This window comes from Arvicanthis niloticus, chromosome 3, assembly GCF_011762505.2.
Source record: "Arvicanthis niloticus isolate mArvNil1 chromosome 3, mArvNil1.pat.X, whole genome shotgun sequence".
Taxonomy (NCBI): domain Eukaryota; kingdom Metazoa; phylum Chordata; class Mammalia; order Rodentia; family Muridae; genus Arvicanthis; species Arvicanthis niloticus.
This window is the reverse complement of record NC_047660.1, coordinates 104,399,707-104,426,261: the sequence shown is the minus strand read 5'-3', so window position 1 is coordinate 104,426,261 and position 26,555 is coordinate 104,399,707. Positions and strand designations below refer to the sequence as shown.

General features: G+C 36.5%; 1 pseudogene; it reads right to left on the bottom strand.

Moving 5' to 3' along the window:
• The window catches only part of LOC117705693 (DCC-interacting protein 13-alpha-like), a 144,653-nt pseudogene that overhangs the window by 72,273 nt on the left and 45,825 nt on the right, over positions 1-26,555 (bottom strand).

Genomic DNA, 26,555 nt, shown 5'->3' with positions numbered 1-26,555 from the left:
CAATAAAAAGTAAATAGTGGAATCTTCTTCATGTTTTTTATTTAGTCCATTTTTATATGAATTAATTAAATTTTAAAAATTTAAAAGTTAGAGCAATATAGTTCTATTTATTTGGAAAAATTAAGGCCAAGTTCCCCTCACATGACAAATAAAAAGAAGCCTGTGTAGTAAACTTAGCTGCCTTTGACCCAATCACTACAGAACTATTATAAACAATTTCAATTAGAAAATAAAATCACCTTAATGCTAATGTGACCATCCAAAATGCATATTTGTTTGGGGGAAGGGTTGAGGTAGAACCTCAACAAGTACAGATCAGCCTCAAATTTGATATACAGCTGGTGACAACCTTGAACTTCTGATCCTTGTGACTCTACTTTGTTAGTGTTGGCCTTAAAGGAGTTTAAACCCTTCTCTAATTTTATGTGCCGATGGGGACTGGACTCACAGTACACACATATTATATACATACTCTACAAGCTGAACTACTTCCCCAATCTCAATCATGAATTTAAAAATGCTAGGTATCTTTTGTGGTCTAATTACCAAATAATCATTATAGAAAAGTTTATGTGCTTTGAGCAAGTCACACTAATCGCTCTTTAAATTATGATACTGAAAGAACAAATAGGAACATTCTCATGTCCTATAATAAAGGGGTAGAGCATTCTTTAATGGTTAAAAAAGTGTATATTCTAGAAACTAATGAATGCTAAATGTTGGCCATATGACAGAAAATAAGAAAAACAAATGAGAAAAATTGATGTGTCGGTGTGTGTGTATGTGTATTTGAAGCTAAATATTAAATTAAGCTAAATATTAAAACAGATAAAAAGTTCTATGTGTAGCTTTTGAGAGTAAATTTGTTTTTTTAGACAACTGTTATTAACTAGTGACATTAATTTTATAACAAAATGAAACATTAAAATACTCCAATTAAATATATATTAAATATATATGAAAGATTAACACAAATTTATTTATGTGCATATGAGTTCACCAATAGTCCAAAAGAGGGAATCGAACCATCAGGAGCTAGAATTAAAATTGGTTGTGAGTCTCTTGTATACTAAGAATTGTGTGTTCTCTAGTCCTCTGCAAAAGCAGTGGGTTCTTTCTAGTCCCCACTTAAAATGAAATTACTCAATTTATGAAAACAAAATTAGATGAGCACAGTTTTTACACTCCAGATTTTATTCCCCACTCCAGTCCACCCTCCAACTGTTCCACATTCCATACCTCCAACCCACCTCCCTGTCTCCACAAGGCTACCCAAACCCCATCAACCCACCCCACCTGACCTCTAAACTCCCTGGGCCCTCCAGTCTCTTGAGCATTAGGCGCATCATCTATGATTGAACACAGACCCAGCAGTCCTCTGCTGTATATATGTTGGGGACCTCATACCAGCTGGTGTATGCTGACTTTTTGGTGATCCAGTGTTTGAGAGATCTTGGGGGTCCAGATTAATTGAGACTGCTGGTCTTCTCCCTCCCCAGTGGGACTGAGGCATCCTCATACCATGCACGTTCCATTGTGTAAATGCTCCACCATGCCACAGGGGAAAGTGTTCCACTATGTTCACAGTGGCCTTGTTTGTGATAGCCAAAAGCTCAAAACAATCCAGATGTCCCACAACAGAAGAATGAATACAGAAAATGTGGTTCATTTACACAACGGAATACTTCTCAGCTATTAAGAACATATTAAGGATATCCTGAGTCTTGCAGGTACATGGATGAAACTTGAAAATATCATCCTGAGTGAGATAATTCAGACCCTAAAGGACAGACATGGTATGTACTCACTAATAAGTGGGTATTAGCTAAATAATAATAATAATAATAATAATAATAATAATAATAATAATAACAACAATAATAATATAGGATTTCCAAGATACAGGCCACAGAACTCAACAAGGTTAACAAGCTGAAGGGCCCAAGTGAGGACACCTCAGTTCCACTTGGAAGGGAGAAGAAAGCAATCACTAGTGAGGAGAGAGAAAGAGACTTAGGATGGAAAGTGGATGGGGGTGGGAAGGAGGGGAACCTGATCTGGTATTGCGAGAGGGAAAAGGACTGATGCCCATAGGGGCAGCAGAAAGAATGGAAACAGGCAACCCAGGGAGGTAGGAGGTGAAGAGACACTCCGGAACGCACCAGAGACCTGGAAGGTGAGAGACTCTCAAGACTCAAAGGGAGAGAGACCTTAGATGAAATGCCCAACAGCAGGGAGAGGGAACTTACAGAGCCACCCTCCAGCAAGAAGACAGGGCATCGAATGAGGGAGAGGGTTGCCATCCCACAGTCAAAACTCTGACCCATAATTGTTCCTGATTGAAGGGAATGTAAATGAAGAGGAGCCTGAGGAAAAGAAGGTCCAGTGACAGTCACAAAGTGTGATCCAGCTCAAGGGGAGGTCCCAAGGCCCGACACTATTACTGAGGCTATGAAGTGCTCAGAAATATGGACCTATCATGACTGCCCTCCGGAAGATCCAACAAGTAGCAGAAAGAGTAAGATGCAGATATTTGCACCCAACCAATGGACAGAAGCTGCTGACTCCTGTGGTTGAATTAGGGAAAGGCTGAAAGATGCCGAGGAGGGCAACCCTGTAGTAGGACCAGCAATCTAAATTAATCTGGACCCCCGAGATCTCTCAAACACTGGATCACCAACCAGGTAGCATACACCAGCTGATATGAGGCCCCCAACACATATACAGGAGAGGACTGCCAGGTCTGTGTTTAATCAGAGAAGATGTACCTAACCCTCAAGAGATGGATGGCCCCAGGGAGTTTAGAGGTTTGTTGGGGTGTGTGGTGTGTGGTGGGTATATCCTTGTGGATACAGCAGTGTGGGGAAGAAGTATGGGATGTAGAACAGTCAGAGGATGGATTGGGAGAGGAATAAAATCTGGAGTGTATAAAAAATAAATGAAAGATTAAAAAATAGAAGAAAAAAGAAAAGATGCTGTAAGGAATGTATTTAGCTTGGCATGTACACATCATGTCATTTATTAACACAGTTTTATGTATTTATATAACATTAGCTTGTCAGTGAGGATACTGATAGTATACAAAGTTAAAGAATTCAGCTTTTATCATCTTAGATCAAATTCTAGGTTCTGTCCATTTTGTGTCCATAAAATGCACTATTGAAGGCAGAAGGCACACCAGAAAAAAATGGTATAATAATCTAAGGTTTAAGAATACTTACTCTACTAAAAAACACAAGCACATCCCTACATTGATGATCAAATATTACTTCCCTGGGCGGGACAAATTCAAAATAACTTATTCTAGTTCATTTTAGGGAGCCCGCTTCTAGCGAATGTAATCTACTTCAAATTTACTGACTCCTCTGAGACTTTTGCCTGTGTTTTCTCAATATGGATTGTTCTGTGTGACACCCTGATCAGAGGTGTAACAGAAATTGCCTCTTTTTTTGTAATTGTCACATATCTAAAAGTTTTTTTCTGTTTTTATTTTATATATTTATATAAAAATTTATTTTATATTTTATATATTTACATTTTATTTTACATTTACCCATTTATTCTCTCTCTCTCTCTCTCTCTCTCTCTCTCTCTCTCTTTCTCTCTCTCTCTGTGTATGTGTGTGTGTGCATGTGTGTGTACATGTGTACTCCACAATGTACATGGTGAAGGTCACAGTACAACTTAAACAGCTGATTTTCTCCTCTCATAATCTGAACCCAATTAAAGACCTAAAGTCATCCAGCCTGAAACCAACTTGCTCACCAGCCAGGTCCATTATATAGAACTTTCTGATAGTATAAGCTTCTGATATTATAAACTCTTCTTTTGAAATTTCATGTCATTTCATTTGTTGTTCTGCTGTTTCTTATGCACCAAATTTCATTAAAAAGTATCTCATTTTTAATTTACAGATTAAAACAAATGAGCAAAATTTTAAAACTCACTAATCAAGATGACCTTTAATTTCAAAAGATGGCTTTTTAAAAAGTCATTTAAAATTATGTGTATACATATTGTGTCTCTGTGTGAGAATATGCACATGAGTGTAGGGTCAAAGCCTTTGTGTGCATGACTATGAGGAATAGACACATAGTTATATCTTCTACAAAATTTCTTCTGTCATTTTATTTCTCTACTTTGTTTTTATTCTGAATATATATATATATATATATATATATATATATATATATATGTTTTGTTTCTATTTTGCATGTGTCCTCTCTTTCAGTTGTCCTAAAGGCACAAAGGCAGCTGCTGGGCTAGATATAATAATATCTCATTATACTATCCTATATTACAATGCTGCAAATACTGCTTATGATGCAATCCTTCCTGTTTTCCATTATTATGTTTTTTAATTCACGACATGTACATAATCTCATTCTATGGTTCATATTCACTGATTTGTCTAAAATTTAAAAATTGAGACCCCCTTGAGGTAGGCTCAAATTTCACACAGATTTTGTTGGACCTGAAACTTACTTTAAACACTGAAAAAATGCAAACTTCGTGAATTTTTTTTGTCATACACAAAATGTTTTATATGTAAATGCACAAATATATTCTGTGATGGTAATTATTGACTATGAGGCCATGCGGAAGATATTTAACAAAGACAGTAGCTTATATTTTAAACTCGTGGTTTTATACATAAAGTAACTCACTGTGATGGTTTAAATAGGTATGTCCCTATAGACTCATGTATTTGAACACTTGTTCTATTTTAGAGATACTGTTAGGATATGTGGCCTTATTTAAGTAGGTGTAGCCTTGCTGAAGAAACTGTGTCACTGTGGGGGCAGGCTGTGAGGTCTCCCATGTTCAATCTCTGCTCAGTATGGCACACAGTGTCTCCTTGCTGTCTGTGGATCAAGATGTAAAACTCTCAGCACCATTTCCAGCACCATCTTGGCTTGTATGCTGCCATGCTTCCTGCCATAATGATAAGTAAACTTCTGAAGCTAGAAAACATCCAAAATTAAAATTTGTACTTTATAAGAGTTGCTGTGGTCAAGATGTCTCTTCACAGTAATAAAACCTTAACTAAGATACACATTCATCTGTATATATTTATTAAATACTACCATAATGGAGTGTTCAGCCAGGGATCACAATCAGTGGATACTGAGAGGTGAAGCGAGGACTCCAGGGAGAAAAAGAGACTTCAGGCAACATTGAACACAACAAAGACCATTTTGGGAGGGGACAAATGCTATTTAAATCTTTCTGGAGTGAGTAGGAGCCATTGATGTGAGCTTACATCATTGGATGTGGCCAGGGTCCTGGGGTTGCCTCATTTGCATAAGGAAGAATTCCAGGTTCTTGAGGACCTGGCATTATAAAGGGAGAGGAAGATTAACCCTCTATTGGGCTTTGTGACCTCCAGTGGGTGGGTGAAGGTGGGGAGGGAAGAGGGCTATGTGCTCAGAGACTCACAGGCCTGGGACAGGAGTCTGGGAAGGAGCAAACAATCTTGTTCCTGCTGATCTAAGGACAAGATTTTTCAAGTTTGGACCTTGATGCCATTTCTTCATAGCAAGATTTTCAGTCACACAAACATCTAGCCAGCCTCAAATATATTCTTATTCTTAAAATTTGTGCTAGTAATTCCTTCATTTCTTTCAATTTCAAATCCTACTGTGCCTTTTTTTCTGTAGCTTATCTGAACTCTGATAATATTCTTTCACAGCTAGAACAATGTCTAGTCACTTTGTAGTTAGCACTGGAAGGTCACTAAAGTATCTGTGATAGCTAGTTCTTGTTTTGGGGGTGGGGGTTGTTTGTTTTATTTTATTTTTTATAGCATTTAGTTTATACTCATAGCATCTCTGCTACCCCCATAAGGTAAATTTCAATAGTGTTCTTTAGTTTTGGATTCAGGGAGAATCCCAGTTGCTGATACTTTCAAAAGGAGCTTCTCAGTTACTATCACCACATTCTGCCTGTCAGTTTACTGTCTTTCAACTCTATCACATGATACTTTAGAAAATGTCTCTGTTCTTCTGAAATATGGTCCAAGTCTTTCTTTCCTCAGGGTGATATCTAGGAACCTCATCTGAGTGATCAGTCTCTCTGAACCTTTAAGATAATTAATTGGTACATCATCCCACGGTTAGAGCTCCTTATAAGACTCTTTACTAATTCCTCATAGTTATTTAGTAACTATTTGTGTTCTCCCCATTTAATATTTGTGTGTGTGTGTGTGTGTGTGTGTGTGTGTGTGTGTGTATGTTTCTCCTGATTGGACACTAATTGCTAAAACTCAAATTCATTCTTTGTGATGGAGCCACACAATTGCTTGAGAGCCATGCGCTGTATATCTCAGCATTCATTGGGTCTGAGCATTCACTTCTAAATTAGAGTTTCCCACAACTGGTTTCGTTGATGATGATCTCTGACAGCGGACAATTATCTTGTAAGACTTATAAGATACTGCAGCTACAATCGCTGTTATGGCTATTTGGTTGTCAACTTGATAGACCCAGAAAGAGAAAGGCTCAGTTGAGCCAGGACTATGTTAGACTGGACTATGGGAATGTCTGTGGGGCATTTGGTTAATTGCTCACAGTATGTAGGAGGGCCTACCATACTGTAGTTGGAACTATCACCATGGAGCTGGACCTGAGACACAAACTGAAAATAACAATGGGGAACAAACAAGAGAAAGCAACCCAGCAAGCAGTGTCCCCCTGCCTTGTGTTTTTGCCTTGATGAAAAAAAAAAAATCTACAGTATGAAATAATCTGTTTTCACCATCAGTTGCTTTTGGTCAGTATTTGCTTATCACTAGAGTAAAACTAACTAGGTCACCTTCAGATCATAAAACTTCATCTAATAAAAAATAAATAAAAAATACTCAACAAATTACATATTTACATGCTATAAAAATAAATTTAGTAACCCCAAATGAATGCGTCTGAAGTAATAATTATTTTTTTCTGTTATTGTATCAAACTTATTCTAAGAAATAAGCAAAGCATCTGTATCCACTGTCATCATTTTTATCTGACACTGTATTGTCCAATGAAATTAAGTTGCCTTTTCTTAAAACTTGAGTGATTAATGGCACATGCTAATCAAGGCTTGTTCTCTTTGTGCAGAATCTACTGCAAGTGTAAGAATAATTATCAAAGACTAAATGACCGTTTTAGACTTGACTCTTTTCTTCTACGTTTTTGTGATATTTCCCAATATTCAATTATATACATTATATGATAAATAGAAGATAGATAGAAAGATAGATGAGAGATGGATGATAGATAGATATAAAGAGATAGATGACAGAGATGATAAAATATATATGCAACAATACATTTACAATATAAATATGCAAGCATATATTAATTAGAGAAATGATAAATATTTATAGCAAGTATACAGTGCAAATAAAATTTCTGGCCCATGTTATCAAGCCTTCTAAAACAAAACCTAAATGAATAATCTGTACTCCAGAATTTTCTTTTTCCTATAAAATTTCAAAAATACATTTTAAAGAAAACAAAAACTAATCACAGTTAAAACTCAATTCCATATCAACTTCAGAGTTAGTTTCTATAAGAGTTTCCGGTCTAGAAGACTGAAATGACAGGCTTGTTTTGTATGATTACTTTTGCTCTCTGGGCTTTAGTGTTCATCTCTAAAGAAGCGACAGTAATACCCAATTCAAATTTCTATTCCTCTGCAGAATTAATACATACTAATTAAAAGTCAAAAATAAAATAAAACATTACAATGACCTTCAGTTGGATACAAAGTTCTGGATGGGCTAAAATAAATCCTAGAAACAAATAGCAGAGTTTTGTTCTAATCCCACATGAGTCAACTCCCTTTCTCCAGTAAAGCCTCTTGGATTTTAGTATTTCCCATTCCCCTTAGGGAACCATATTCCATAATACTGTTTAAAATAAAATGGAAACCCCTTCCAGCCTGTATCTTCTTCCTGAACATATTACTCCTAAGACACCACAGGCCCCTAGGAATTCTGCTGCATGCACATGCATAGATCACCAGCTTACCTGCTCCTCTGAAGACACCACAGTCTGAAGCCCTCCCAAGAGTTTCTCAGAAAGCAGGTCAATAAACACCACAGTTTGAAAGTCTCCCAGGAGTTTTGATGCACACAGGGCAACTGACCCAACATTCTGAAGGCCTCTCAGGAGTTCTGCTGCACAGAGGGCAACAGACCCCCACAGTCTGAAGGCCTCCTAGAAGAGCATGCAGCCAGGACAAAAAGTCTCTCTCTGAAGACCCTAAAGTCTGAAGGCTTCATAGAAGGTTTGCTACAGCCAGGACCACAGGCCTCCCAGGAGACCTGCAGCAACCCAGGGAGAGGGCAGGCAAGCTCTAGACAGAGCTAACACCAGAGATAACCAGATGGCTAGAGTCAAGTGCAAGACCATAAACAACAGAATATACATTGGCATCAACATATGTTGGCATCATCAGAACACAGTTCTCCTACCACAGAAAACCCTGAATATGCCATCACACTTGAAAATCAGAAAGCTGACCTAAAATTCTATCTCATGAAGATAATAGAGTCCTTTAAGGAGGATATAAATAACTCACTGAAAAATATACAGAAAACCACTAGTAAACAGGTAGAAGCACTTAAGAGGAAACAAATAAATCCCTTAAAGAAATACAGGAAAACACAATCCACAATCAAACAGGTGAAGGAATTGAACAAAGAAGTCCAAGACCTAAAAGTAGAAGTACAAAAACTAAAGAAAGCACACATGAAGGCAACACTTGAAATGGAAATCTTAGGAAAGAGGCGAGGAATTAGAGATGTAAGCATCATTAACAGAATACAAGTGAGAAGAGAGAATCTCAAGTATAGAAGATCCCTTAGAAGATATTGACACAAATTTCAAAGAAAATTCAAAATGTTAAAAGACTTCTAACCTAAAACATTCAGAAAATTTAGGACACAATGTAAAGACCAAATCCAGGAATAATAGGAATAGAGGTGAGCAAAGATTTTCAGCTCAAAGTACCCCAAAACATCTTCAACAAATCATATAAGAAAACCTCCCAAATGTAAAGAAAGAGATTACCATAAATGTATAGGAAGCCTATAGAACACCTAATACATTGGACCAGAAAAGAAAATCCTCTCACCATATAATAATCAAAATACTAAATGCACAGAACAAAGAAAGAATATTAAAAGCTGTAAGAGAAATTGGCCAAGTAACATATAAAGGTAGACCTATCAGAATTATACCAGACTTCTCAACAGAGATCATAAAAGACAAAAGATCCTGGACAGAGGTCATGAAGACCCTAAAAGAACATAAATGTCAACCCTGGCTACTATACCCAGAAAAACTCTCAGTCAAGATAGATGGAGAAACCAAAATATTCCAGGACAAAACCAAATTTGAACAACATCTATCTACCAATCCAGCTTTACAGAGGATTCTAGAAGGAGAATTCCAAAAGAGGGAAGGTACCTACACCAACGGAAATAATAAGATATTAATTATCCTACCACAAAGCAAAAAGGAGAGAATTACATGCACATAATGCCACATACAAAAACGAACATAACAAAAACTAACAATCAATAATCATCTGTCTAATATCTCTCAATATCAATGGATTCAATTTCAAAATAAAAGGGCATAAACTAACAGACTAGATACAAAAACAGGACCCAGCTTTTTGCTGCATACAATAAACATACTTCAATAATGAAGACAGATTGTACCTCAGTGTAAAAGGCTAGAAAAAAACTCTTCCAATCAAATGGTCCCGAGAAACAAACTGCAGTTTCTATTCTAATATTTAATAAAATAGACTTTCAAGTGGTAAAGGACACTTTATGTTCATCAAAGGAAAAAATCCACTAAGAGAAAGTCTCAATTCTGAACACCTATGTCCCAAATTCAAGTGCAGCTACATTCATAAAAGAAACTTTACTAAAGCACAAAACACACATTGAACCTCACACAATAATAGTGAGAGACTTCAACACCATACTATCAGTAATAGGTCATTAAACAGAAACTAAACCAAGACACAGTGAAACTAATAGAGGTTATGAACCAAATAGATTTAGCAGGTATCTATGGAACATTTCACCCTAAAACAAAAGAATATACTTCCTTTCAGCACCTCATGGAACCTTCTCCAAAACTGACCATATAACTGGTCACAAAGCAAGCCTCAAAAGACATAAGATTAAAATAATCCCATACATGCTTTCAGATCAACACAGTCTAAGGCTGGTCTTCAACAACAACAACAATAACAACAACAACAACAACAACAGAAAATCCACATACCCATGGAAACTGAACAACTCTCTGCTCAGTGATAACTTGGTTATGGAAGAAATAAACAAAGAAACAAAAGACTTCCTATAATTCAATGAAAATGATGACACAGAATACACAAACTTATGAGACACAATGAAACAATGTTAAGTGAATAATTCATAGCATTAAGTATCCTGGTAAAGAAATGGGAGAGATCTTACACTAGCAGCTTAACAGCACACTTGAAAGCTCTAGAAGAAAAGGAAGGAAACATACCCAAGAGGAGTAGACAGGCAGGAAACAGTGAAACTCAGGGCCAAAATAAACCAAATAGAAACAAAGAGAAAGACACAAATAATCAACAAAACCAAAAGCTGGTTCTGTGAGTAAACGAACACAATAGGTAAATCTTTAGCCAAAGTAATTAAAGGGCCCAGAGATAGTATTTAAATTAACAAAATTAGAAATGAAAAATGGAGACATAACAGAACTTAAGAAAATTAAAAAAAAAAAAATCATCAGCTCCTACTGCAAAAGCCTATACTCAACAAAACCAACCATGAAATGGATGGTTTTCTCAACAGATACCACATACCAAAGTTAAAGCAGGAGCAGGTAAACTATCTAAACAGGCCTATATTTCCTAAAAAATCAGAAGAAGTCACTAAACACCTCCTAACCAAAAAAAAAAAAAAAAAAAAAAAAAAAAAAAAGGCCCAGAGTGCAGAATTCTACCAGCCCTTAAAGAAGAGCTAATACCAACACTCCTCAAACTATTTCATAAAACAGAAACAGAAGGAACACTACCTAATTCATCCTATGAATCCACAATTACTGTGATACCTAACCACAAGGACTCCACAAACAGAAAACTTCAAACCAATTTCGCTTTTGAATATCAATGTAAAAACACTCAATAAAATTCTCACAAACTAAATCCAAGAACACATCAAAACCATCATTCACCACGATCAAGTAGGCTTCATCCCTGAGATACAAGGTTGGTTCAATGTATGAAAATCCATTAATGTAATTTACTATAAATAAACTCAATGAAAAAAATCACATGATCATCTCATTAGATGCTGAAAAAGCATTTGACAAAATACAACACCCCTTTATGTCAAAAGTATTGGAGAGATCAGGAACTCAAGGCCCATTCCTAACTATAATAAAAATAATATACAGCAAACCAATAGCCAATATCAAATTAAATGGAGAGCTATTTGAAGCAATTCAACTAAAATCAGGGACAAGATAAGGATTCCCACTCTCCATGTATGTATGCAATATAGTACTCCAAGGTCTAGATAAAGCAATAAGACAACAAAAGGACATTAAGGAGATACAAATTGACAAAGAGGAAGTCAAGGTAATGCCTGACTCTTCAGAGCATGTACCTGGCACCAGAACAACCCCAAGGAAGATGAAGGGTCTGCTCGTCATCATATTTTCAGAGAGGATTTAAACTTTACAAAGCTTGATAGGAAGTCATATCCTCCTTCATTCTTTTCTGGCACTGGCATCTACTTAGAGGTTTCCAAAATGCATCTGGCTACAAGATAATCAAAAATAACATGTGATGTGTATAGTACAGATGCCTTTTTTTCTGAGGCAAGGAAGGTGAGATGAGGCAATGCATGAGTTGTTGCATATTCACCAAGTTTCTAGTTGTCAGCAGTGTTTAAATGTGTGCCTCAAAGCAAATGCAGATCAGCAAAGTCCTGGAATAGAAATTTCACTGTTTCCTGAGATGATTCATTCAGAAATACTATTTATTGCATACATAGTTTTAAGACCATGTGCTCATATTCTAGAGTTATTCATATATAAATATATCTTACTGGCTCTAAAATTAGCTTGACAGTCATGCACAAAGGAGCAGGGGATTCAGTCAAAAGCATGCAATGTCAAAGGTTAGACATACTGAAATTATTCTAGGAATGACAGATGTCTTTAATGTGAGGTCACAAAAAGGACAATATGTGATTTTTCAGCTTTGACTCGAGCCTGAATTTAATGATACAAACCCTCTCACCCAGAGCGTCATTGAAAAAGATCAAAGTATGGAGATCATTAAACCTTAGAGAGAGAAACGTAGAGAACTGTGGGGCGGTTCAGCCCATATCACCCCCGTCCCCGCCCCCCTCCACTCCCTCAGTCCTTCTGCAATCTCCCAGTGGCTACTGGGTGCCCAAGGGCTGAGACCACCTGTTTCATGCCAGCTGCCTTGTCCTGGAGACCCCCAACCCAAGAGCTCTGCCACCGTGGGGTCTCAGACTGAGATCTCCCTATGCCCAGAGTGGAGCTCAGTGGCTTCTCATAGCTCAGCATCCACCCAGCACAGCGCTGTGTGGAGTAAACTCAGTCAAATTCCCATGCTTCTGCCTCTCTGAGCTGTAGCAGACACCCTGGGCCCACAACTCAGCCCAACAGGACCCCCCAACCTTCACGGGTGCTACAGACCCACAGGGAACTTTTGGTGTAAGTACTGGCAACCATCTGCTATGATTTTGTGAGGGAAACCTGTGTAAGAATCCTAAATGCTCTTCTCTGTTATAGCAAGCATGGAATGTGCCTAGACCACAATTTGACTCCTGTATTATTGGGAACTGACTCAGAGGCAAAAGCATAGGGTGGATCAGCAGAAATTTTGCTGTGGAGTACAGATATTTTATGGGGTAGTATCATTGATCTGTATAACAAGCTTTCACAACCCTCTCCTCTTCTTGGCAGCATACCAAGGCTTTCTCCATCCCCTAGTCTAGCTTTTACTTCTTCCCTGTTCATCAGCCTTAATGTCTCCTCATACCTAGCAATTTGCTCAGGGGAGTTGCTCTGGTATTTCCTTCCAGTATTTCCTGCTACCCTCCCTTGTTCCCTATTTTCAAGTAACTTTTCTTTCTCCCCATGCTCTAGTCAATTATCAGTGAGGAAGAGCACATCCTGGAGAGACTCTGAGCTATAATCCAGTTTCAGAAACAAGCAGTCCCTCTCTGAAGAGCTACAACTTGTGTTAAAATTACAATCTGAATGAGTCTTATGGAAATAAGGATAACTAGGAGTGCACAAGAATTAACTAAGCAAACATAAAATTAAGATAAAATTTAGTTTTGTTATCTGAGGTTTAGTGAGATGTAATTTATAAAGCATTAAAGACAAACAACTTCACAAGTTTAACAGTGAAACACAAGTTTTACTTTAGTCATAGAATGCAAGTAAGAGTTCCTAAGACCTTTTGAGGTTGGCGGTGAGGTGGTGACAATATTTTTCTAATTCAAACCATTTAACATTATCTATGTTACCACCTAAGATTGAGGTGTAAACAAACCTGTATTTACATAGAGTTCTGAAGCTTTCAACTGTATCTACATCTTCATCAAATGTGTTCTAAGTAATGGGATAGATGGTATTATTATATTATAGGGAGGGGTGGCATACGTCAGATCAGATAGTTTAGAAACAATACCAAAGCCCAGGCTCAAACTTACAATAATTAAATTAGACCATTTTGGAGCAGGGTGAAAGAATTAGTTTTTTGTTTTTTTGTTTTTTTTTTTTTTTTTTTTTTTTTTTTTTTTTTTTTTTTTTTTTTTTTCATTGTGTGGCCTTTAGGGAATGCCAGTGAGCACTTAGCATTGAGCTGAATAGCTTCCGTCGTCACAACTTGTATTGCACCACAGGTTGTATACTTAGCTTTGAGCCTTAAGTCATGGTCAGCTAAACTAGGAGCAAGAGCAAGCATGCCCTTTCATTCTCTTTCAAAAGATGTTTGGGGATACTTGTTTTAGGAGTGAGAATATGGTGAAATCAAGCAAAGAACACAGCACAAGCAAACAGAAAGTTTGAGATAATAGATTCTATCAAGAATTCCCTTTCACCACTCTCATCCAACCACTGACATATGATTTGTCATAGGCTTCATTGAGATACTAGGGTGAGAGAATTCTAAAGTGACCAACAGCAAGGCAGCACCAACTAACTGTGAACCAAATGAATTCTTCTCTAGGTCTGTTTCTACTAAACTATAAACATCCATTCAACACGGGCATAATTGTTATTTTAATGACCATAATAAATGTTCCTGCAATTCTGAAGGCAATAGAAAGATGAGTGTGTAAAAACATCCTGAATGTATTCTGCACAGATACAACTTTTAAATTAACCTTCTTCCTCTGAAACTGAGTCTAGAGACCTTTCAGCAGAAGAAGTGGACTGCTATGATACTAGGCAGTTTAATACAATATTAGATTGAAACAAATAAACAAAGACAAAGAAGATATAAAAATAAATAACTAACAAGGAGATTAGAGGAGAAGAAGAAAAAAGGGAAAGCAATAAATTTTATTGTATTTTTTTAGAATTGAGAACTATAAGTAGTTATGTAAAATAGCAAAATGTGGGTGGGTCTTCCCACCTCAACATAATCATGTAATGCCAACAGACTTGTCCATTCCTTACCTGATTCTAGGCTGAGTTGGGCTGATAGCATAACTATTACAGGAGTAGTCGGATCACATTTCTATGCTTATTCATATTGGATCTTCGCTAAAATGTGAAAGAATGAAGTAAAGAAAAAGAAGTACTGCTTTCATGGTCAGGACTTCTGATGGAGAAACTAATCATTTATTAACTGTTTCAAAAAAGTATTTCTTGACTATTCACTCTGCCAGCTGATGATCTGTGTGACCTAGATTGAACAGCAAACCAAAGAGACAGAAAGCATCATAGCACAGAGATCTATAGATGTTGGTGAGGTAGGTCCAATGCTTACTTGCTAGTATGTTTCTGTTCCAAGTAGCCCTGCTGATAAAAGACATGAAGAGTTTTACTAGAAAGCTGACTTAAGTCTAAAATGTACATGTCGTTACTAAATTGCTGAAGCAAAGTATTAGTTATTCAGAGTTAAAACTATCAAATAGTCTTAGATTGCTAGTAAATTAGTAAAAAACAAATACTTTTCCCTACAAACAGCCTTAAACTCCATTTTCAAAGAATACTCATGCAGACAATGTTAGGTTTCTATCTATGTACACAATAATGATTTTGCATCTCTGATATTATAGTGGGAAAAGACATATAGTGACATGACAGAATTTCTAAGAACAGTAAACAAGTGAGACAGGATTGTAAATGATATTCACCAACACTAGTATACCTAGAAAGCCTTACAATCAGTTTATCAACAATTAGTTAAAGTAATAGTCCTCTAGAACTCAAAGGAGACATGAGTTCCTAACTACCAAGATCAGTTTCTCAGGGGAAAAGCAGAATAGATCACCCACCTGTTTTGATCCTCAATAAATTGAGAGGTAGTGAAGCCATAATAAAGGAGTTTGAAAATACATATGTGCACTTCTGGCCACTGAAGCAGTTATAATAGGCTACTTCTGATTCACAAAACTCGCTTAATTATGTGGAGCCCTCTGCTAAAATATGGAGATGAAGTAATTTGGCCCAATCCTCAGAAGCCTCTTTTCATCTTTCAATATTTATTAGTTCTTTGCTAAAAGTTTGACCAATTCTACTTCCTTTTCGCCTCCATTAAACTATCTCATTTTTTTTGCAATATTTCTAATCATATCATTAAGGATCCTATACTCCAGATGCCATAGAGAGTAGGGTCTGCTATATGAGAGCTGTGAAAGATGATTGTCTCTTCCAAGAATATCTTGGCATGGCAAGAAGCTGGCTACCCAACTGTAGGCCTCCCCACTGTTTGTTTTTCTGTCAGTTATGCATCTACAGTGCTCCGGGTGCTTGCTAAGTATACAGGCATCCAACAGGTAGTTGGTGTATACAGACACAGCTCCTTAATATTCTGCTTCTTTCTATAGAAACAACCCAAAGTATGAGACATTGGATTAATTGGACAAAGCAGGAAGTTGAGTGGTTAACAGTGAAGAAAGTAAAGCCATTCTCCTTTGAGCTGAAAGTTTATTAATTAAAGAATTTTAAATATTATAAAATATCATCAGTTGGTGTTTAGCACAGAGCCCCTGGCCTAGCATCTGAAAGAAATTAGAGTAGGTTTAAAAGGCATGCCAAAGGCAAGCATAGTTTAATAAAATGAAACTGGACTATTAAAACACTGCTAATATTTGCTTTATGCAGAACTCCTCATTCTCGCCCCTATTCCCACCTCCACTCTCCTTAAGATACAACTTTATTTTTAAGAGTCAGCATGTGGGCATTGCAATAGATTTTTTAAAGTAGTAGCAGCAAAGAACACAGTTCTGTGGCAGACTTCTGGGTTTTCTATTTAAGAAGCCCACAAAACATTGATATGTGGTACATAAAGTTAGAGCTTCACATGACTAACAGTATATTTTACAGAGGCTTTAAACTTGCTGCAAAGATTAATAAATTTGGAACCAATAATACATACTCCATATCGTGGTATAGCTGGGTCCTCAGGTAGTACCATGTCCAATTTACTAAAGAACCAAAAGACTGATTCAAGAATGGTTGTTCTAACTTGTAATTCCTCTTTTTCTACATCCTTGCCAGCATCTGCTGCCACCTGAGTTTTTGATCTTAGCCATTCTGACTGGTGTGAGTTGGAATCTCAGGGTCATTTTGATTTGAATTTTTCTGATGACTAAGAATGTTGAACATTTCTTTAGGTGCATCTCAGCCACTCAAGATTCCTTAGTTGAGAATTCTTTGTTTAGCCCTGTACTCCATTTTTAATAAAGTTATTTGATTCTCTGGAGTCTACGTTCTTGATTTCTTTGTATATATTGGATATTAACCTTCTATCAGATGTACAACTGGTAAAGAAATTTTTCCAATCTGTAGGTTGATGTTTTGTTCTGATGACAGTCTCCTTTGTCTTACAGAAGCTTTTCCATTTTACGAGATCCCCATTTGTCTATAGTTGATCTTAGAGCCTGGGACATTGATGTTCTGTTCAGGAAATTTTCCCCAGTGCTGATACAACTCCTGGGCATATACCCGAAAGATGCTCCGAAGTATAACAAGGCCACATGCTCCTCTATGTTCCTCGCAGTTTTATTTATAATAGCCAGAAGCTGGAAACAACCCAGATGTCCCTCAACAGAGGAATGGATGGAGAAAATGTGGTACATTTATAGAATGGAGTACTAATCAGCTATTAAAAACAATGACTTCATGAAATTCGCAGGCAAATTGATAAAATTAGAAAATATCATCCTGAGTGAAGTAACTCAGTCACAAAAGAATACACATGGTATGTACTCACTGATAAGTAAATACTAGGCAAAAAGCTCAGAATACCCACGATAAAACTCACAGATGGTATAAGCTCAAGAAGAAAGAGCAAAGTGTGGATGCTTCATTCCTACTTAGAAGGGGGAACAAAATAATAATGGGAGCTATGGAGAGAGAGGGACTTGGGAGGGAGAGAGGAGGGAGAGGTAAAAGGGCAGCAGGATCAAGTGTGGGGGAGACAGGGGAGATGTACAAGAAGTCCAAAGAGTCAGGAAATTGAACAGAAGTGTGTAGCAGTGGGGAATAGAGAAGTGGCGGGTAGTCGCTAAAATGTCCCAGATGCCAGGAAAGTAAGAGGCTCCCAGAACCCAATGGGGATGACATTAGCTGGAATACTCAACAAAAAGGAGAGAGAACCTGTAAACACCATATCCAGAGGTTAGGCAAGGCCCTCGGTTGAGAGACAGGGGTCACCCACCCATCTCAAAAATATTAACCCAGAATTGTTCCTGTCTTTAAAAAAATGCAGGAACAAAGAGTGGAGCAGAGACTGAAGGAAAGCCTATTTAGTTACTGCCCCACCTAAGGATTCATCCCATATGCAGACACCAAACCCAGACACTATTGCTGATGTCAAGAAGCATTTGCTGACAGGAGCCTGGTAAGGCTGCCCCTGAGAGGCTCTGCAAGAGCCTGATCAATACAGATGTAGATGCTTGCAGGCAACTGCAGACTGAGCAAAGGGACCCCAATGGAGGAGTTAAAGGCAGGACTGCAGGAGCTAAAGGGGTTTGCAACCCCACAGGAGGAACAACATTATCAACCAACCAGTCCTCCAAGAGCTCCCAGGGACTAAAACACCAACCAAAGAGTACACATGGATGGATTTGTAGCTCCAGCTGACTACAGGCTCTCTCTCCCCTTGGTTGAGTATTTCAGCTAATGTTATCCTCATTGGGTTCTGGGAGCCTCTTACTTTCCTGGCATCTGGGACATTTTAGTGACTACCCCTAGTTCCCCATTCCCAACTGCCACACTTCTAATTGAGGTAGACATAGTTATTTTTCTCTGGACTTCCCAGAGATTCAGGCTGGAGAAAGGCTTCTAATTATCTGAAGGGAATACACTTTCATGACCAAGAGGGAGGAGCTGGAATGTTGCTGATAGGGCTTCAATATTGTGCACTACCTAGAAAACTTGTTATCTCTGCTCTGGACTCAGCAGCTGTAGTACCTGTATTCTGCCCTGAGTTTATGGGGAGGGGTTAAGAAATATGATGGAGTCTGTAGAGCCTGTTATAGAAGAGCTCTGAAAGATCTCAGACTATGGCCTCCTGCTAAATTGTAAAACATTTAGTCAAATTTGTATCAACACAATGACTTACATAAGAAGAATAAAAACAAAACAGTGTAGAAACTGTCATAAGAGAAGAGTAACAAAATGATGTAAGGTGTGTGTGGGGGGGTGATACCTACCTATATTTATGAGGTATTTCAAATGCAGCCCATCTGCAATTTTTAAACTTTTTCAACTGGATTACAACTGGATTACCTTTTGCAATCTTGTCTCTATTATCTACCCAAAGGAACCTACAAGATTTGCTTCCCTAAATGGTTATACATTAAAAAAATTAGCACAATTATACTAGGTGTCAATGTATAGGCCATACAAATAGCTGAACTTTATCCATAAAGTGAGAAAGACTCTTGTTGGGGTCGAATAGATGGCTCAATCATTAAGACTACTTGCTGTTCTTAGAGAGGAACTGAGTTAGTTTTCTAGTCATTCACATGGTGCTTGCAGCTGCTGTAACTACAGCGCCAACTCCAGAGGATCATATGGCTTTGAACCTAGTGAGTTGCTGCATTCATATTTCCATACTTACACACAGATATACACTATACATAATTTTAAAATAGAATAATTTTTAAATAAAAGGGATCTTTCATCTCAAGAAGGATTTTTTATACTCTTAGAGGGTATATCAGCCGTACCCTTTAAGATTATGATCTAGATTTAGCAAAATGAAATCATAGAAAACTGTTCTATGTCTAGAAATTAGAAAAGAAGCATAGATGACAGGTAGATCCATGATAGATAAATAGGGAGATGGAGAGATGCTAGGAGATAGATAGATGATATGTAGATAGATGATAGGAGATATATAGATGGTAGATATACATAGATAGATGATATGAGATATATAAATAGTAGATAGATGATAGATAAAAAAGATGATTGCTAGATAGTAGATGTAAATAGATGTTAGACATTTTTCTTATTAACCATTGAAAGCCATTTGCCTCGATCATATTTTTATATTTCCCTAATAGGTCAGGGGACCACAACATGTGATTTTAACCAGGAGCCTAGGCTTCCTATAACCTACTATAGAGCCATCAGCATTTTTCTGTATGTTCAGCAATTCTTATCATTGTTGCTGATGCCCTTATACTTTTTGCTTAGATAATATCTCCAAAATCTCAGAGTTTTTAATGGGATAGCAAAAAGCCAAGGTAAAAATCAATAAATTATCAATCAATCAATCAAACAAACAAACAAAACCTCTGTGATGTGCTTTATTCTTGACTCTTTGTCAGTGTAGCTTGGTTTTAATTTTCTGAGGATCAATGATGATGGCTTTGAGATCTCAGGACCTCCAGACCTGACAGGATCTGATTTCAGGCAAGCAACAATCATAATCCCTTTTAGTCTAGGAAGAGCCTGAATGAATGGAAGATGACAAATATAATTTTCTTGAAGCACATATGTCATCCAAATGTTGATTACAAAAGTTGGGGCTCAAAAATTAATTTATTTACAAAACATCTCTCCCATATGAAGGACCAACAGAGGCAGAAAGAAATGATGTTTCCCCTAAAACCACTTTTTGAACCTTTTTGGGAGTTGGGCTGTAACATTCACCATTCTGAATCTATGTTTTAGAAGCAACATGTTGCTAAAGAAATTTGAACAAAGTCCTTCAATGTATTCAGTATATATTTCCTCATGTATGAAATAGACCATCCTCCCTCTAAATAATTCTGCTATACTGGAGTGTAAGTTGTGTGTTCAAATCCCTAGATATTAAAGAGCAGCTTGAAGGAGTTGCTGTTCTCTTTCCGCCATTAGGGTTTTTGTGAATGTTTTCCAGTCATAAAGCTTGGTGACAAACACCAAAATGCTGAAGCATTTCATTAGCCTATACTTCCTGCTTACTACGAGAATGTTTATGAAAAAAAAAAAAAGAGGTACTGGATATATAGCTCAGGGAGAAGAATACTTTCTTAGAATTAGATGGCATCAGGGTTCTGATTCTCTGCACTACATAATACTGGGAACATTGGTACAAGCTGGAAATCTCAGCACTTGAAATGGAGAGGTAAGAGAATCAGAACTTCAAGATCATTGTAGTTACACAGAAAATTTTAGGACAAGGTAGGCTACATGGGACTCTGTCTCAAAAAATGACAATGACAATAATGATAATGAAGATGTAACAAAATATTATTGCTATCTCTCCTAATTTTATTAGTTTTTCACCTATCTATGCTTTTTCCAATTTCCTTTGGAGAGTTGAGATGGCCTTTTGAGGTTTGATTTGTCTTATTCTTTATTAACTGTCTTCCATATAATAGCCCTGTTCAATGAAAAATGTGTTAAAGAATTTTAAAATTAATATTCAATCAATGGACTCATACTAAATTATGAGAACTTTAGAAGAAATAAAAAAATGAATCTGGCATTTTCTCTTGACAACTAGCAAATATCTTGATGTATTTTCAGGGCAAGACATTACTGTATACATTTCTTGGCAACTCCTTTACCAGTGGAGTGAACTGCTTCATACATTGGACTATTTCTAGTTATCTCTCCAAATAAAGACACATTTGAGACTATGAAATTTGCTATGGGAAATATGCAACTCTTCCATTTTGTACTTTAAAGACCCAGGAGTTAGTTTGATTGCTTAAGATAGAACGAGAAATTTCACTGGTAAAGGGAAAAAGTGATGGTAGCAGTACTCTCAGAAAGTTTTACTTTACCATCCTCACTTCTTCTCCTTTTATGTCAACATTAATATAAGAGGCTGATTTCCAGAGAAGCCCTAGAAAAAGCAAAATTTGGCAGTTTACAAAAATTCTGCACTAGAATATAGCAAGTACTATTGGTCACTCTCATAATGCATTCAGTCTCCCAATGATGCTAATAAGTCCAAAAGTGTATGTCAAACAGGGGCCTTAGGATCTAGCAATGCATATGTATATTATACCACTAGCACGGGTCTGTGGAAAGCTGACAGAGAAGTAACTGTTTTCCATCATTTAAACTTGTAGCAGCAAATCTTCAACCCCAATAAGCCTGTGTAAAAAAACTACACAACTCAGTTATAATATTTATAAGCTGTATGTGTATATTGGGCAAATCTGCCATTATGCCAATCTATTCCCTAGCTATGATAACCGTTGCTACCTGCAGTTTCTCCAGGCTGTGTGGTTCTGTCCTGTCTTTCTTCCACACTCCATTCCTCCATCCTTATTTTTTCATCATTCTCTACCTTCCTCCACTCTCTAAAACCTCCAGCCCTACATTTCCCTTTCAACGCCCAATCACAGGCTTTAGCTTTTACTTGACCAGGCAAATTAGGAAGAAGGTTCACATGAAATCACCTGAGTTTGTGATCTACTCCTTCTCAGGGAAATCCATCCTGAGGAAGCAGAATTAACATCAGAATACAAACAGCACCAGAGCAACCCACAATACAACCGATCATAAGTTATTATTTTAACAACGATAATTTGAGTTTATTCACACAAATATCAAACAGTAATTATAGATTAGTCTATCATTGGTGCTTTAAGTGTGAAATTTTACAAATGGTACCTTAGTTATCCAGTATATTTCAGATCACCATATTTCCCAGGATTATTTTCTCTTGCCCATATTCTTCTAGCTTTCTATTACAGCTGAATTATCATGGCAGATGCCCAGGGCATGAGACAGTTATGATTTTATGTATACTTCAGAAAAATCCTGGAACAGAGAAATTGGGTTAGAGTGGCAGGGAACTGACGTTTGAACATTAAGCAGAGATGTATTTAATGATTGCTTCACTGATTTGATTTTAAGACCAAGAATCAAATGACTGTTACAGTCTGAACAAAATTGATACTTTGCTGGAAGACAAACCAAGTTTAGCGACATAATTAAATAGATATTAAATTGGGGCAGGGCATAATCATATTTCTATTAATATGTTAACTTTGTAAAGATTATTTGAGGATTTTAGTCATTGATCATGATAACCAAAGCAAGATAATTAAATTTCTGGTAAATTATATTGTGTTAATTTATATTTTATATGAGTAGCAATTAAGATTCAACCATTATAGTGACAGTCTGGTATTTTATTATATCCCACATGAACATTTCAGTATAACTAATTTTAAGACATCAACTTAATGGATTAGAAAACATGAAATAGTGTAACTGAGTATTTATTGTTAATAGAATCCAGATTACAAAGTGAATGTTTTATTGTCCTTAGAGTCATTCCTGGCACATTTTGAATGATACAATAATTGCATTCCGCAAGGAGTGTTTTGTATTTGCTTTGCATTGCAACAGATTTTATAAACATGCTTAGAGTTTTCAAATTGGTTTCTCTAATCTCTTTTTATTTATAATTAACATTGTATTTGACATTATGTGGTGCCAAAGACTGTAAAATGTTATGATTTCTAGAGAACTTACTTTTATTCTTATGTGTCTTTGTGGGGGTATATGCTCACAGATGCTAGAAAGGCTGTTTAATTTGCAGTTGTGTTCAGCCCCAACAAGGGTGTTGGGTTCTGACCTCTGGTCTTTTGCAAGAGTAGCAAATGGTACTCTTAAATGTTTAACCATCTCTCCAATCTCCACACAGTACATGTTGCAATGGCTGGGTTTTACATGCTCAGAGTATCATGTACCATTGTATCAGGACTTTCTAAAGCTTGAAAGTAAGAATTCAAGAAATGATTCTCCTTTCTCCATGGAAGCAAAATTAGTAGAAGAGCGACGAAATAAAGGCTTTGTTGAGTTTGCAGAGTCCCACTGGCAGGTAATATATCCTCTTGATTGACTGTATTTACAAAAAGAAAATTACTTATTGCTTTATTGATTAGTATTCTCGGGAAGATTCCAATAGCTAGCTAGTGGGGCCAGTGAGAAAGCACTGGAAAATATAGTGTAGATAGCTTAGGAGCATTTTATCCATAGATTGTTGATCAGACTATCTTGAGATAGTGACTACCTTCTGGGCAACTTCTGCCTAGACTCCCATACTTCTAGCTTTTCTAACTTACCTTCAGTGCCTGAGACCAGGAGGAAGATAGGGATCATTGGGCAAATGACAGTCTCTGTCACATTTCTCTTAACATTCTGTGACAGTTTTAAAGGTTTGAGCTTTCTAAGTAAGGAAACAAATTGTGTTATCTAACACTCATGGTTTTCCAGGGATAGACACATCTCTTTATAACTTGACAAAAGTTACTCTTATCATTGCTGTTAATGTGAATTTCAATTTCTATATTTTCAACAGAAAGTAGAGATCCTATCCTGTGTAGATACTCTTTCTGAATAGTTCTTCAGGAATGAAAACTTTAATTGTATAAGATCTAGAATATTAGTTTATGTAGCCTTTAAAATATTTTCTTGGGCACTGCCTTATCTGCAGTCAAGCCTAACATGGGAACTCATGAAGCCTTTATTTCATCACTCTCTGTCTATAGTTAATAGTGAATCAAGAGTCTAAACATCTGTCTGACCATCAAGTTGAAAAAGCTTCAAAGGAGCACCTCAGCATTACAGCTTTCTGCAAGATCATCTATGACGTCCACATACTGCAATCCAGTAGTCACACTACCCAAGTGTGGCTACTCCTTTCCCTTCGAAGCTCATAAATAAACTCTTCCTGTAAACATTGTCGAGAGGTTGCTTTTTAGTGAAGGAGTGAGTCACAGTGAATCTTTTGCAGCCATCAGAGCTGGGATGTACTTTCATTTCACAGAGACAGTGTAGGTTACTCTCTATTCATACTACTTTATCTTCCCAAACTGAATAGACATTTTCTAAAAGGCTTCAGTAAATACAGTAGCAGTAGAATCTAGATTTTAAAGTTAATAAAAGTTTGCACTTACACGAGCTAAGAATTCTCTTGTCTGAGAAGGCCTTAGATTAAATGAAGAAATTTTATTCATTATGCAGAAAATTGGAACAGGATCTTGAACACATTAATTAAAAACTCAGGACATGAATTTAAGCGATTGTCTGGAGAAGAAACAAATATTTATCTCTCTAGCCTCAGTACTGATAATGACATAATGATCCCAGAGTAAAATCTATTTTTGTTTTTTACTAATCACCATTTCAAACTTTGCATGGCTGTTTGAGAAAAGACATCAACTTTTCTACAAAGAAAGGAGGTTGGACAACTAAGGATTTTTATTCTCGAAGATGTTGCCATTTTATAACACTTAAGCTCACTGACTATTAGACATAATGAAGTCATTCATTGAGTTGCCTAAGTGCTCCTTGGCATGCACAACATAGGACAACCAGCATAGAGCCAATAGAAACAAATTCTCTCATAGTAATGACACTTCTGAAAACATTTTGTGGAGCCTTTTAAAATATTTAAAAAACCCTAAATAGATTTTCTAAATAGATTTTATTTTATCATTCAGCAACTGTCCAGATAGTTGTGAAAGTTTCTGTTTTTAGTTCTCACCAATAAATGTTAATGTTCTCACTCTACACAATACTTAGGTTATATAAACTGTAACTACAAAAATTTCCTATGTTCCCAAAGTCACTTCAACCTAAAATTCAGGACATAACTGTATTTTACCATGTTGTAACATCCTAATCTATAAAACAATGGAATATTTTAATTTTTTTCTACCTGATAATATGTACTGAAGTTTTGAGAAAGAAAGTTAACTCTATTTCTATATTTTGTAACCAATATCAAAGAAAGTTACTCCCCTCCTTACCCATAGAGAAGACTGTATATAAATATTTTTGCCTCCTGTTCATTTCTTTCAAAATCATAATATTAGTTAAGAGTTCAATCACAAAAGTATTAAAGATTTTCTTTGAAAACAGGAATATTCTGCTGTGAAACCCAGAAAAACAAATTTATTTTGATTCAAGAAGATATAAAAGAAAGAAAAAAGAATGAAAAAAGGAAGGAAGGAATAGAGGAAGAAAGGAAGAAAGAAAAACAGGTGATAAAAATGAAACAAAAATTCAAAGTGTAAGTTCACAGAAGTCTGAAATTTTGCTATATGCCTGAAGAAAAAATAAGAGCTTTGGTCTGCCAAAATGAAGGATGAAAGTAGAATATTAACAAAAATTGAATTAATACCTTGTATTTTTTGGTGAGAAGTATGGTGATAGAAATAATGTTGGAGAAAATAAACTGATCAAGGTTGTAGGATTTCTGTCCATAATTCATACCGATTGTAATCTCTTGAGGAATTGGATTCTGTAGTCTAACTGTGGTTAATACTCACTCATGCAGTATAAGCAGCGTTACTAAGTGAAGAAACAATGAATCGCTGTGCTACTTTTCATATTCTCTTTGAATAAATCATCCACAGTAATATCCATGGCAGAAAGTAAACAGAGGCAGAGTCCTCAACAACCAAAGATCATTACTGGGACTCATTAAACCCCACTTATGAAACAAAAACATCAATATGGAACAGATATGTGTGTTTTACTCCATAATACTATTACCTGTTTATTAGTTACCACAACTAGCTAGTTTTACTCTGATTAACAAAAACAAACACTTTAAAATAAATTTTCAGAAAAGCATGCTCAACATCAGATGTGTGTGGATTTTTGATTTTTCTTTGTTTTGTTCTCATATATACAGTTTTTAAAACATAAAACTGGATATTGTAGACAGGAATTTATTGTGGTACAGAGGCATTAAGAAGGTTCTAAAAGATAGGACTTTTATCTCTCAGAAAAGAGAGTAGATGTTGGGTACCTTTTGTATAGTCTATCCTATAGGAACTACTAATCTAGTCAGGGAAAAGA